Below are 15,372 nucleotides of genomic sequence, written 5' to 3'. Positions count from 1 at the left end.
TCGGTGATCCATTTTTACTTGGACCTTGTATGAGTTGTGAGATAAGGATCATGGGCAAGGGTGCTGCTGCTTCTTTTCCTCTTCCTCCTCCTACTCCCTCCACTTCTCCCCTTGTTCCTCTTCCTCCTTCTCTTCCTCATCCCCTTCTGTTCTTTTCCTCTTCCATCTCACCTTCTTTTCCCCACTTCTTCCTCTTTCCCCTCATCTTCCTCCTCCTCGTTCCCCCTTCCTCTTCTTTCTCTTTTCCTTTTTGTTAATGGATATCTATGTCCCAACACCATTTGCCTTTTTTGGTTTTTTTTCACAGCATCTGGAAAAAAAATCTTTAATTTCCCTCTTTCTACAGCCCCTTTTATCCTGGGAACAAAGACCATCAATTCTGAGATTTGTGAGGCAAATCTAGACCCTTCATTGGTTGCGTGTATTTTGGGTGAGTGGAGAATTCCATCTGTCGGGGTATTTGCTGCATCACAACAGTTGTTGAATTTTTTTCAGGCAACAGAAGAACACTGTCTACCAAAGTTGGCAGTCCCTGAATAGCCTGAGTCCAGGGGAAACCGAGATGGATCTTCTGGTCACTTGGGAGTGAACTCAGCATGGAATCTGTAACAGTGGATACGATGTAGGTCATTGGGGGGCTGGGTGATTACAAGCTTTGCTTTCGCCCAAAAGCTAAGGGGATTGAGCATCCCATGATGTTTCAGTTTACTACGTATTTGCCTGACAACATTTATTGAAAGATTACCCTTTCTGTATAGAACTGCCTTGGTACCTTTATCAAAAATCAGTTATCATTTTTGTGTGAGTCTGTTTTTGGACTCTGTAGTTCTATGCCATTGGTAGACATATCTATATTTACAGCAACATCACACTGTATTACTATAGTTTTATACTTAGTCATGAAACCAGGTATTAAGTCTCTAATTTTGTTCTTCATCTTTGATGTAGTTTGGACATTTGTCCCTGTGTAAATCTCATGTTGAATTGTAATCCCTAACGTTGGAGGTAGGGCCTGGTGGGAGGTGTTTGGATCATAGGGGCTGATCTCTCATGAATGGCTTGGGCCATCCCCTTAGTGATAGGAGAGCTCTCGCTCTGAGTTCACATGAGATCTGGTCATTTAAAAGTGTGTGGTACCTCCCTTCTGCTCTCTCTCTCTTTCTCTCTCTCTTACTCTTGCTTTCACTATATGAAGTGACTGCTCCTGCTTCACCTTCCTCCGTGAATAAAAGCTCCCTGAGGCCTCTCCAGAAGCAGATGCCTGTATGCTTTCTGTTCAGCCTGCAGAACTGTGAGCCAATTGAACCTCTTTTCTTATAAATTACCCAGTCTCACGTATTGCTTTATAGCGTCTGTTTGGCTATCAGATTATTTGTATTTTCATATAAATTTTAAAATCAACTTGTCAATTTCTGCAAAAAGTCTCCTGGGATTTTGATACATATGGTCATGAATCTCTAGATGAACCAGGGGAGAATTTACATCTTAATAATATTGAGTCTTATAATCCATAGGCATGGTTTATCTCTGTTTAGATTTTCTTAAACTTCTCTCAGCAATATTTTGAGTTACTCAGTGTACATATCTGTACACCTTTTGTAAAATTTTTCCAAAGCATTTCATGATTTTTAATGCTCTTAGAAATAGTACTTAAAATTTTTCAACTTGAAAAATGGAAAGTATGTAAAATACAATTAAAAGTTGTATATTATTCTTGGTTTCTATAACCTTGCATTTTCTGCATCTACTGAAATGATCAAATGGATCTATAAATATATTCCCTCCTCTTACTCTTGCTACTAGTAATCTGAATCTTCTTTTTATTTTTTCCTGGTCAGTCTGGTCAGAGGTTTATCAATTTATGTCTCCCCAAATAACCAGCTTGGGCTTTACTGACGTTCTCCATAACTTTTCTCCATTCTCTTTCCCTGTTTTCTGTTTTAATTTTTGTGATTTCCTTCCTTTTCTGCTTGCTTTGGTTTTAGTTTTCCCTCCTTGTTCTCATGTTTTAAGATGTAAACTCAGGTCATTAATTTTAAACCTTTCTTTATTTCTAAGATAAGCCTTTAATTCTACATATTTTTCTTTATCAGCATTTCATAGATTTTGGTATTTGTTTTTTCATTTTGATTTAATTAAAAATACTTTGCAATTTCCTTTCTGATTTCTTCTTTGTCCCATGGGTTATTTAGAAATGCATTGTTTAATTTCCAAATTATTGGGTATGTTCCAGATTTCTTCCTGTTATTCATTTCTAATTTAATTATCTTGTAGTCAGAGAACATACTTTGTATGATATTAATCTTTTTGAATTTATTGAGACTTGTCCTATGGCACTGAAAAAGATTTATCTTAATAGGTGTTCTGTGGACCCATGAAAAGAATGTTTATCTGTTGTTTGGTGAAATGTTCTGCAAATGCCAATGACATTAAGTTGATGACAAGGTTTTTCAAATTATCATAATCTTATTTTTTGTCTACCTAGTCTATCAATTATTGAGAGAGGAGTGTTGAAGTCTCAAGTATGATTTTGGAGTTGTCTATTTTTCCTTTCACTTCTGTGAGTTTTTGCTTCATGTTCTTAGAAACTCTACTATTAGGTACATATACATTTTGCTCATGTTCTCTTGATTGATTGAATACTTTATCATTATGAAATGACCTTTTTATCTTTGGCAAGATTTCTTGCTCTGAAGTCTATTTTGTCTGATATTAATAAATCTACACTCACTGTATTTCGATTAGTGTTAGCATCATATATCTTTTTTCCGTGTCTTGCTTATAACCTACTGTGTCTTTATATTTAAAGTGGATTTCTTGTAGGCACCATATAATTGAGTTTGTTTTTTTGTTCCAATTTGACAATTTTTTAAATTTAATGTGATTATGGGTCTGCTTGAGTTTAAATCTACCATTTTGCTGTCTGTTTTCTATTTGTTCCATTTAGATTAACTGACTATTTCTTGTGGTTTCATTTTCTTTTGTAACCTTAGCAGCTTTTTCCCTCCTCTCGTCTTCCTCCTCCTCCTCATCTTCCCCCTTGTTCTTCTCCTTCTCTGCTTTCTATTTCCCTTTACCTATATCCTCCTTTTCTTTTTAAATAAATTATTGCCTCATGGTCCATAGTGCACATGCCCAGGTTACTGGCAGAAGTTAGTCTCTCTGTCTCTTTCTGTCTCTCTTTATTTATTCTCCTTTATTCTCATATCTCATTCCCTTTCTCCTCACCACATAAGCAACAATTACAAGTTTAATGTATTTTTTTGTTTGTATATGTCCTTGCAAATATGTATACCTATTTTGTGTGCATATATTTTTAATTTAGATAAATTATGTTGTGTAATTAATCTGACTCTGTTCTGTTCTTTTGCACCAAACAGTATACTCTTAACAATCAATTTATTTCTTCTGACTGCTATGTAACACTCAGTAGTAATATTTCACATGTTTTACCTGTCTGCTCTCTGAGTGATGATCTTTCAGGTTGCCTACAACTCCGACTCCAGAAATAATTCTCTTATACACCTAGATTGGCTTTTTTAGGGAATGCATATCCCAGAGTGTAATAGCTGACTTATAGACTATGCATATACCTAATTTGACAGAGTGGTGGGGGCTGTTCTTTAGAATGGCTCTACCACTCAATAATCCTGCTATATGAGAGTTTCCTATATCCCTGCAAATCTTGTTGTTTATCCAGCTTTCTAATTTTTATTGGTATAAATTACATAGGGGACATTTCTCTGTCTACTAATAATTTTGAGCAACTCTCCTAATACTTTTCCTCTTTTTGAGTTTCTGCTTTTGAAAATTGCCTATGCACAAATATCCTTTGCTCACTTTTCTCATGGCTTTTCTTTTTCTTGTTGATTTGTAGGAGTTTTTGTATGTTTTCGATTTTAATCCCTTGCCAGTTTCAGATGTTGTGAATACTTTCTATTATTTATTTATTTTCTCCATAGAGCCCTTCATTGCATAGAAATCTTTTTAAAAATATAATGGAGTAATATTTATCTTTTCCCACTTGTGCTTTTAATGTTTTGTGTGTGAAATTATTCCTCATATCTAAGTCATAAAGATAAACTTCTACATATTCTATTAACTTTAAATTTTTAAATCTTCTATTAACTTTATCATTCTTCTGATAACTTTATTTTTTGTCTTTCACGTTTGTGTTTTTAATCCACATAATACCAGCTTTGTATATGATATTAAGTAAGAGATCCAGTTTTCCTCTTCTACATATGGTTAACTAATTTTCCAACATGACATACTTAACAATTTGTAGTGAGTTGATTCGTCATATTCCATTGTATGTAAAGTTTTTTATAGATGTGTCTGTGAGTGTCCTAGCAGGACACAGAATGCAAGCTGAAATGGGGTGACGGAGGAGAACTTAATGAAGTACTCCCAGGTTAAGGACACCAACAAGGATTGGTAGGATACTCAGTAGCAACAGTGGGGAAGTCTTATCTCCCATTCTCCAGCTCCTACCCACCAAGTATGAACAAGCAGTTGAAGGGAGTGGCTATCAAACCCAGAAAAAGCTGTAGCTGGTGTTCTGGTCTTGGGCATATGAGTGCAGCCTGTCAGGGGAGTGCTAGGGCATAACTACCCTCTAACTCCTTTTCTCTCCAACCTCCCTCCAGTGACTCTGTTTGGCCGAACTCAACAGGTAATCACAGGACAAGTAAGTATAGTTAACGCAATGCAGGAGGTCAGCCTCTCATATGAAGCTAGAGAAGGGTGGAGAAAGGTTGTGGAGGGGCAAACCAAGAATATCCAGTGCAATACATGTGAGAGTGTGAGGGTGTGTCTCTGTGCTCTCTGTTCTGAGACAGTGCCTCTATCTCTTATTGGCCATTATTACAGTGTTTTTATTATCTTGCTTTTGTAGCATGTTGATATCTGGAAGAGTGAGGTTCTCCTTTTTTCATTATTAAGATTTAACATTTTTAGGTTAACTGCATTTGAATTCCTCCATGTACATTTTAGAGTAAGTGTATTGCATCCTCAAGAAATCAACTGATATTTTGATTGGCTTCGTATTATATGTTTATATTAAGTTTGGAGAAGGAGCATGTTTTTAATATTAAGTCAGCTCATTCATGCACAGGAATGTCTCTCTACTTATTCACACAATCTTCTATACCTTATATTAGTGTTATACTCTTCTACATAGAGGTCTATTGTATTCTTGGTTACATTAATTCCTAGTTAATTGGTTAAATTAACCACTTATCTTGTATCTTGTTTTCTTGGTTAAATTAATTCCTAGATTAATTAATTCCTAGATTTCTACATTGTGGATACTATAAATGGTGCACATATTTAGTGAATGCCTTCTATGTGCAGGCCCTATGCCTGGTGCTATGGATACCAGTAGTGAGTGTGACATGGGCCCTGGTTTCATAGACCCGACACTGCAAAGACAGACATCACACATTAAACAGACAAATATATGACCACACGTTGTGTTGAGTGCTCTGAAACAAAGGCCCAGCTTTCGTCCCTGGACTTCTGCCTTTGCTGTGTCATTTCTTAGTGCTCTGTGTCACTACTCTTACAAAGATCCAGGCCTGGTGTCAGGAGACAGGATTTCCAGTCCCAAATCTGATTCTATCTAGCCAGTTTGTTCATCTTTAGAATGAAAGGTTGGACTAGTCAGTCTTTTAGGGCTCTTTAGCAGGATCTGTCTTCCTCCCTCCCTCCTGCCCTACCTTTCTTCTTCCATGATTGAGTGTGAAAGAAAGAACAGTAGTACCTGGGGAAGGGAAATTGCTCTGTCTAGTTTTAAGTGCTATGGAGATACTCAGCTGTTAAAGGGCCCACCACCGTAGAACGTGCAGGTGTGGATCTTAGGAGGCTTCCATGCTGGAGGTGTACAATTGAGGGATACCACTGGAGTTCTGATGTGAATGAGAGCACTTAGAAGGAATGGATACAAAAGAAGACGAGGACTAAGAATAGACCCTGAGGGGCTGAGCCATTTAAAGTGAAGTAAGAAGGGAGAAGGGTCTTTCAGAGGAACCTTGCCACAGGATTAGCATTACAGGGCAAAAAGTTTTACATCTCGTAGGAAGGCACTTTGGAAGTTTAATTAATGACCAAAATCAATTGTTTAAATCCTTTTTACATCATTCTTACTCTGGAAAAAAAAAGCTGGTCAAATTGATGACCTTCTATGATTTCAAAAGTATAGCACTTATTTTTAATGAGTTTATTTCTAAGATGTTAGAGTGAGCAACCTTATTGGTAGTTGCCTCCATTTCCCCATTGATAAAATGACCGTAATGAAACTTATTTGATGAGGTTGTGGTGAGGGTCAAACTAGATTCTGGGAAAGTAAGACATGTCTGCAGAATTAGGAAATCCTACTGTTATTCTTTATGCTAGTACCAAGGGTTAAATTTGCTTTCTGTCTTTGACCTTTTTTCCCCATTCAGTGACTAACTTTTTTGTAAACTAATGTTCATTCCATTCTCATATATCTCTTCTGTCCCAGTTTCTCTGGGTTCCCCACGCCCAGCAGTTGGGAGATCAGAAAGATACCATCTGCTGATTAATAAACAGACATGTATTCCTTCCTAAGTTGATTGAATCAGGGTGTCTCTTGACCCTCATTCTGAATGTTCATACATTCCAACACATAGTCGCTGATCTAAGGTCCCACCCAGAGGCTCTGTGGCTGGGATGAATCACATCTGAACTGACCATCCTTCCTGGAACCCATGGGCTACAACATGTGTGAGCTCAGCTGAAGTAGATACCTTCCACCTACTGAGAACAGGGCTGGCTCCTGGCGATCACATCTTACAGTCTACAGGGGCCCCTGATCAGTAAGGGCTGAGGATTGCAGATGGAAGGTCTACTGAGCACCCCACGGGTTCAGTCCTAGGGTGGAGGGTGTTGGTGGTGGAATAAAAACAATCAAGAGACTGGGTCCTAGCTCCTAGGAGGAAAGAAGGTGGCTGAGGATGGTGGTAGGTTTGGGGTGAAAACTTAAGGCATGTATGGGCAGATTTTAATTTATCTATCTAGATTAGATCTGGGGTCCAGATTTTGGGTCTAGCAGCCCACAACTCCCCAAAATGAATTATACTCTGCCTTAAAGATCCAAAAATCTCTCAAGTCTCTCTGAACTGATTGACTTCCATTGGCTCCCCTCTCACTCTGAAGCGTGTTTATTTCTCTGGGAGTTGCAGGCTTTCGTGTTCTCAGGGCTTGGCGAGGGCCAGGGTCTGTTCTCCAAGTGGAAATGAAGAGCTGCAGATTTATCTGGGCTCCATGGCCATCTTCCTTGCATTCCTTATTCCCCAGCTGGGTGTCCCAGAGACACTAATAAGGGGGGATTGTTTGCTTTTTCTTTCTTTTCTTTTTCTTTTTTTTTTTTTCTTTAAAAGAAAAAATATTGAAGAAACAGAACGAAGCACAAAGCCAAGAGGAGTCAGTCATCCCTCTGCCTTAAAGTTTATAGGGGCAAAAAATCCTATTGTGGGGAACGTGTGAGAAGCACACCCACATTAATGAATTTGCATGGCACTTCCACTTAACACACAAACCTCTCAGGCCCAGAAAGTTTAAAGTGCTTCTCCAAAGTCTTGAAGAAAGTCAGTACTAGAATTGGGATTAAAAGCGGTGTGCTCTTTCTCTCAACTCAAGCCTCCACCCTGTAAGGCAGGGAAGACTTAGGGCAGAGGAAGATGGAGCCTGTGTGGCTCCGTAGGGCTGGGCATGCACCCGGGGCAGGTCTGGACAGAGCCTGGAGCTTGTGGTTATTCTCTTCAGGGCCTGCACTTGACTCACTGGGGATTCCGGACAGTCCCTCCTTACTTTCTGTTTTAGTCTGTTCTACTGGAAATTGGGCTTTTCAGAAGTGTTACCATGAAGATAACAGGGCAGATCTGGGGTGGCAATGGGGGGCTGGGTCTGTTTTGGTATGTCTAGGCTCTCTCCAGGCCAGCTCCATGCTGCATGCCCAGCACTGAAAGCAGCATCTGAAAACCAGTGGATGGTAAGTGGATATTGCTATTGTAGATGAAACTGAGGCTTGAGGGTCAGACAGATCTAAATTTAGAACCCCAATCTACCAATGCTTAGTTGTACCAACTTACATAAGCTCCTTTCTCAGACACAGTTTCCAAATTTGATCCTGATTTAGTTGGTCTGGTGGGGGTCTGGAATCTGCATTTTTAAACAAGCTCTCCGAGGTAATTCTGAGGCAGCTAGCCAACACCTTAGAACTTTTTTAAAAATGTAAGATGCGATAAATGCAATGGAGAGAAATAAAGAAGAGGAGGAGACAGAGAATTCTTGGGAGGTGCGGGTGACACAACTTTAAATAGTGTGGTCAGGAAAGGAAGAAAACTAAGAGTTAGAGAGAGTATGGCTAAGCCAATGTAATACTAATAATACGAATGGAATAGATAACAGTTGATTTAGCTGTCATTCCATGCCAGGCATCATGTATTAATCTACACCCAAACTTATACCTGTGAGGGAAATTCCATGCTTGTCCCGTTTTATAGATAAAGAAACCAAGGTCTAAAAAGAGTAAGCCCTTTTTTGGTACCATGTATGTCCTTTAAGTGTTTCCTGAGGCAGGCAAAGAAATCCTTCCCACTTTGCAGATGAGAAGCTGAGACAGAGAGAGGAAGATAAACAATGGCTCAGGGTCACCCAATAAGGAGTCAGTGCTGGAGCTGGCTCTGAGTCCAGATCTCCTGGCTCACAGCTCAGGGTTCTGTCACTGCCTATACTTGCTGGGCCCAGCCAAGCCCAAGGAGGGCATCCTGCCCTGGGGTGGTGCTCTCCTAGACCAGCCTCACCCCTCTTGCCAGATAAACACGGCCCCATCCCCTGCCAAATAGCCTTGTTGCCCAACTTGTGGGCAGGAGCCAAGCCTGGCAGTGTTTGGTGGGCATCCAAGTCAAGTTGCTGTTTCCTGGGCTGAGTTTAGCATGTAGCATGGCTTCATCATCCAAATATGTCCTGCCAGACAGGCCTCAGCTGCTGGCCAGCGGGGCATTTGGCGGCCCAAGAGAGCTTGACGCTAATTGGGCCCAGCCGACATAAATCATGTCTCTCATTAAGAAGAAATCCAGCCATTCTCTGGAAGGGGCAAGAGGTGGGGAAGGGGAAGAGCCTCCCACTGAAGGATTGAGTTCTGCCAGGGCCCAGTGACCTTATGTAATTGTTCAAATCACTCTGGCCTTCTCTGTCCATCTGAAGAGTGAGGAGGCTACACCCAGTGATCTCTGGTGGTTCATGCCAAACTAGAGGGCTGTCCTGTTACTTTTGTGTGTGTGTGATGTTGTCTTTCCTTTCTGCTTGGAGCATCATCAGGGGCAGCTCTCATATTCTGTGATGCAGTGGGCTAAGAACCACCTGACTTGGGTGAGGTAAGAGAAAGCCCTTTCCGTGAACAAAAGAACTCCCCAAGGGCTGCTTTGATATCTAGAACTTTTGTAGCAGAAGGCTTGGATTCACCTTGAAACAGAGTAAAGAGCTCCAGGAGGGGAGTGCTTCTCAACTAAGCTGGGTCACTTATTGACAGATGGGTAGGGGGGAATTTGGCAGGGTCTGTTTTGTCCTAAAGGCAAATTTGAGCTGTCAGTGATGGTCAGCTGTGCTCAGACGAAACTGGAAAATACTGGGTCAGTGTGAAGACAAATGATATCAACCTTACAACTCTGGCTTTCCTAAGAACGCGTCAACTTAAGCACCTGTGCATTTATTAACACATTCACTCATGCACTCGCCATAGGAGGCACTAGCTATGTTCCAAGTACTACTCTAGGCACTGAGAATATCAATGAATCCGACTCAATCATTGTTTTATTCAGAGCCATGGTCTACTGAGAAGAACAAGCATTTGAAAAATTGATTCTAAAATGTGTGATAAATCCTGTACCAATGAAATGTGCAGATTCTCTGAGTGGAGGAAGAAATTAGGGACTCTGACTTAGGTGGGGTGAAGGGTACAGGCAGGCTTCCCAGAGAAGGTGGCATCTTAGCAGTGCTTTGGAGAATAAGTTGAGAATACTGGAGAGGACAGTTAGAGCAGAGGATAGGGTGTGAGGAAAAGTTGAACAAGTCTAAAAGGATGCTATGGTCAGAGAACAGCAAGTAGTTTCATGTAGCGTGAGGGAGGCTGTGTGAACAGCATCGGGGGTTGAGGGGTGCAGGTGATGGAACAAAGGCCAGAGCTGAGGCTGTGGCTTGGTTGATCCAAAAGTGTCCCACCTGGGAGGGACTTTAGTTTGTTCCAGTGATTTTCTACAGTTCCCAACCCTGTCTGTGCATCAGGATTACCTAGAGAACGTTTATAAAATGCAAACAGTCTTCATTCCTGAGATCCTGATTTAGCTGGTCTGGTGGGGGTCAGGAATCTGTATTTTTAAACAAGCTTTCCCAGGTAATTCTGAAGCAGCTAGCCAACACCTTAGAACTTTTTTTAAAAAACGAGATGCTAATAAATGCAATGGAGAGAAATAAGAGGAGGAGACAGAGAATTCTTGCGGGGTGGGGGTGACACAACTTTAAATAGTGTGGTCAGGAAAGGAAGACCTGAAGAAGTGAAGGAGGTAGCCATGGGTAGATCTGAGAAAAGATCACTCCAGTTGGAGACAATGGCAGATACAAAAGTCCTGAGGCAGGGCTGACTGATGTCCTGGAGGCCAGTGTTGCTGGAACACAGGAGATGAGGTCAGAGGGGTAATGGGAGCAGACTGTTTGGATAGGGCTTACTCCTGGCCTTTCTGAAACCATTGATTTAATCAAACTCATCCACCATTTAGAGAAAAAACAGGCCTGGAAAAGGGACATTTTAATAGATTCATCTTCTCTGTGTACTTATTTTGCTCGAGGTTATGTACTGGGCCGTGTGACTTGGTGGTGTAGAGAAGCATAGAGATGAATAGAATATAGACTCTGTCTTCCCAGGGATCCCAATCAGGGGTGGGCACAGGCTCACGCAATCCTTTCCGGTAGAAATATATGGTTCTATGCTGATTCTAGCTCTAACAGAAATGGCAGCTGCAGTTTGAGGTGGTCATGGAGAGAGATTGGCATGTGAATGAGCAGAGTGGGACAAGAGTAGCTCCTTGAAGTTGGGGGTAGGGAGTGGGTCAGACTTCAACAGACACAGCAGGAACGACTTGCCCAAGGAAACAGAACAAGTGCATGGCTGAGACTGAGCCAGAATGGATGTCTGTTTGTGGTTTGGGGGAGGCAACATGAGAGTATGGGGTCAGAAAGTCCTGGGTTCTGAGCCTGGCTCAGCCTTGACATTTGAGACCAATGTGGGCCACATGACTTTACTTCTTGGAGTCTCACTGGCCTCAATTTCCCCATCTTGTCCGTGGGATTAGTCCCTACTCTGAATATTGGCTATGAAAATTAATGAAGTAATGCATGATTATGTGTCTACCAGCCCAGGGGTTGGCATGCGGTAAATGCTCAGAAAGGGAATTTTGCATCGCCCCCAGCGTAATTTGATCTGTTTTTCTCCCACACACACCACCACTTTCTGTCTTCATGGAAGCTACTATGGGCAAGCTGCCCCCCGAAGGTCCCGCATAACAATTCACAAAGCCCAATCCCGTTGGCCAATTGAGCTCCATATTTCAACTACACCCTGAAAGTGGCGTTATTATTATTGCCCCATTTCATGGGTTAGGGGAGGTGGGAGGAGGGTGGCATCATCCTTGAAGGAGCCAGGACTTCTCTGTGTTTTTTTCTTCTTTACTATGTTGACCTTCATGGCTGGGCCAAGGACACAGACCACTGAGGAGCCTTAGGAGCCAAAGGGAGCTGCTGAGTAGAGCCTGGAGCTGGGGAAGCTGTCCTAACCCCATCCACGTGGAGGGGTCCTTGGTGACAGTGGTCGTTTGGCCCTGCCCGTTCTGCCCCACCTGGGCTCCCAGTTTAGCCATGTCCCAGCCCTATCCTCTGGGCTCAGCCCGGTGTGCTCTGCCTGGCTTAGAATAACCAATCAGCAGGGACCTCCTTCTAATTTGATTTTGGTTGCTGGGGAGGGGCATAGGCTCACACATACAGGTTAATGCTTTCGCTGCCAAGGATGGAACATTTCTGAGGCAAGTTCTTTGTTCTTTTGATCATTCATTCTTTCAATAAGCCCTTCCATTGGTCTCTTTGGCACTGTTCCCTGGGTTGACACTGGGGATAAAGAGGCAAGTTAGACCTAGCCCTTGACCTGGACCACCACCTCTAAGGAGGCAGACGTGGAGACCCATCATCACCGGCTGTGCTGGAGGACTGTGAGAAAAAACAAAGCCCAGGGTATGCAGAGCTGAATTCTAGGCCAAGAAACGTTCCTCTCAGTCAGCACGGTCATTCATTTGTTCCTTCAGCCAACACTCACTGACACCTGCTGGGCTCCATGGGCCTGGGCCCTGGGGAGGCAGAGATGACTCAGACCATTTTTAAATTTAAAAAAATCTCAGACCTTGAGGTGGTGGAGGATGGGCAGACACATTGAACTTTGAAATAGGTCATTGAAAAGAGAGTGGTAGGAAATTGGGGGGTGGGACGGTGCAACCACTTTCCTGGGGAGAAGAGTTAGAGTAGGGGCAGTGGGACAGCTCCTAGGACTTAGGCCTTGAAGAAGGGAAAGGCTTTGACAACTTGGACCTGTGACGATGGGCTCCAGGGTAACCACATTTACCACCTGCCGGGTGTCCTAGACAATTCTTATTTAAACAATCAGGGTTTTAGTTGAATGGATATATCAATTATTGGCTGACTTTTGTGTTTATTATGTAATACTCTTTTCACTAAAGGTAATATATGTTCAAACTTTCTAACATTTGATTACTTTGATCAAACTTTTTGGAAGAAGAAATTAAATAAGAATAGACCATTTTTTAGACCACATGTTCTGATTTCTGATTCAGAAGCATCATTTCTATACTTATATCCACACAACCAGGGTCTAGTTTGACCCCTCTGCCCAATCGCAATGTGTCTCAGAAAAGATTCTGTCCTCAGTCATCTCCCCAGAAGCAAGGTAGAGGTGGGTTGGGGCTGAATAAGAAAAGAGCCCTCACCAGGTAGATGACTGGGTGGAGTTAGCATTTGCAGCTTGAAATGACCCAGACCTCAAGAAAGTTCAAGATTCAGGGTGTCTTGGCTATATTCATGGTTAAGGACAAGGGATTTTGAATCAGCTACAGCTGGGTTTAGTTCATTGCCCAGACACATATGTCTGGACAAGACAATTAACTAATGTACCTATGCCTTGTGTAATTTCTGTAGGATTATTGGCAACATTATATGAGATAATGCCCTGTATCTGGCATTTAGTGAAGACTCGAGGAAAGGTGACTAATAAATGAATAGTAGTAGTTGGAGGACCTCAAGTCTGCAATGGATATAACTTTTGCAACCAGAACCTTCACAGCCCTTGAGATCCTGTTACCACCAGGACTGTCATCCAGCTCTCCCTCCCCACTTACAAATCATACCCACCTGAGCAGGTGTGATCAGGGGCCAGAAGCTGAAGTGCTCAAAAATCCTAATACCACTCTGAATGAAGACAGTGTCAGCCCTGGGGCTGCCATGTGAGGATCTGAGCCTGCCCCCACCCCATCCCCGCTAAAGCCAGCAGCACCTATTTGGTTTTGTACTTCGGAAGAGACCTAGAGCTCTGCTTCCTGCCCAGGGTCCCTGCCCCTTTAAAAGACCCTGTCTTCTCATCTTCATTCTGCTGGTTCTATCCATTACCCCTGAATGGAAACTGAAGCTTAATTTTTCATGCTTGAAGCCATTAACACTCTGGGCCCTTGACAGGAAACACAGCTCAGCTTTAATTAGCCACAGCAAGCTCCCTGCATGAGCTTCTAGCACAGCCCAGGGACTTCAAAGATAAAGGCTTCTCCATTCTCACTAATCACAGCTATTAATGAGCCAATCAAGGCAGACTAGGGCCAAGGCAGGCAGCTCTCTTAGTACCTTAGGCAGATAGCTCTGTCCTGATGCCAGGAAGCTCCTCTCCCTGCAGAGCTGGAGTCTGGTGTCCTTGGGAGCAGAATGACTGGGATTTGATGTCCCATCTGGGTTGGGACCCCAGCTCTGCAGCTTATCTGCTGTGAGTCCTAGGACTGGACAAATGTCCTTTCTGAGATGCTTTCTACAACAAAAAATAATAATGCTATTTTCATGAGGAGCTATTATTATAATGGGAATATAGGTCAGAGATTCTCAAACTTGAGCATGCTTCAGAACCACCCTGAGGCTTCATTAAATCTCTTGACTGGGCTCTACACTGACTTTCTGACTCAGGCGTTCTGGGAGGAGTGGTGTGCAAGAATCTGCGTTTTTAACTTGTTCCTAGATGATTGTGATGATGCTGATTTGGGGACTACATTTGAGAAGCCCTACTCCAGACTACATGAGGGGTTGTACAAATGTGAGCTATTACTTAAAGATTTTTATTGTATTTCCCTGAATAAATGTCTCCTCACCCCTTTCCTTAACCTATCTATGTCTGCTATGACAGTTTCTAGGAGCTTCCCATCTGGGCTATCAATACTTGGACACACCAGCATTTGTCACTGTGTGGTGCCCTGATAGTGTAAAATAGTCCAGGTATGCTCAGTCTTAGGCAGAAATGGGCAGGACCACTTCTTTGCCCAATCTTGGTACCAAGATTCCAAATCCTGACATTGACATCTTAAGTCTCCAGCATCTTCTCTGGAAGGACAAATGCATTGGGACCTCTGATTCCAGAGAAAGCAAAGAGCATGGAGCCTTTAGAAGTCTTTTGGGAAATGAACTGCATGGTGGAGGCTGGGAAGATAGAAATGTGCAGAAAGGAAGGTATTCATCACTCGAGGCCATGCTTCTTTCACCTGAGCATTACAGTGTGGGGAACATAAACAATGGGATGGTGGTAAGACAATGCATGTGGTTTAGGGGGGATTGATGAGAAATTTCTACTGATGGCCTAACTAATGTCTAACTAAAGTCCTTCCTGCCACATTCTGCTGTTTCCTTAGGCAACAGGGACACATACTCATACTTATTTCAACTACTGCCTCCTGCTTGCAACACCTGACAGCATGACTCAGAGTCACACTGAGCTTCTGGCTTTAGAGACAGGCTTTTGTGGTCAAAGAGTATAACAGTTCATGGACTTAAGATGTTGAGTTTCAGTTGGGGCTGTCTTCTCCGGGTCCTGACCCCTCATGCTGCTCACTCTCACCTCTGTGCCTTTTCTCTGTTCCACCACCTCACATACCCTTCTTCCTACTCCCTCTTATTCACGTCTCATTCAGCTTTCACCACCCACCTCAGATTTCTCAGAGAGCTTGTTCCTGAGAACAAGCTTGTTTTTGATGATCTTTGCTT

The 15,372-nt window shown here is 42.5% G+C and overlaps 1 protein-coding gene across 7 annotated transcripts in view; it reads left to right on the top strand.

Annotated features, from left to right (window-relative positions):
• The window catches only part of LOC102116697 (selection and upkeep of intraepithelial T-cells protein 1-like), a 221,976-nt gene that overhangs the window by 14,900 nt on the left and 191,704 nt on the right, over positions 1–15,372 (top strand). For 4 of the 7 annotated variants that reach the window (XM_065522997.2, XM_065522993.2, XM_065523001.2 and 1 more), the window contains exon 2: positions 496–622. The exons of the other annotated variants lie outside the window; for them this stretch is intronic. The gene's annotated coding sequence lies outside the window, so the exon portion shown is untranslated. The remainder of the gene's footprint in view (positions 1–495; positions 623–15,372) is intronic. 7 annotated transcript variants of the gene reach the window in all.

Source organism: Macaca fascicularis, chromosome 1, assembly GCF_037993035.2.
Source record: "Macaca fascicularis isolate 582-1 chromosome 1, T2T-MFA8v1.1".
Lineage (NCBI taxonomy): Eukaryota > Metazoa > Chordata > Mammalia > Primates > Cercopithecidae > Macaca > Macaca fascicularis.
This window is presented reverse-complemented; position numbering and strand designations above follow the sequence as displayed.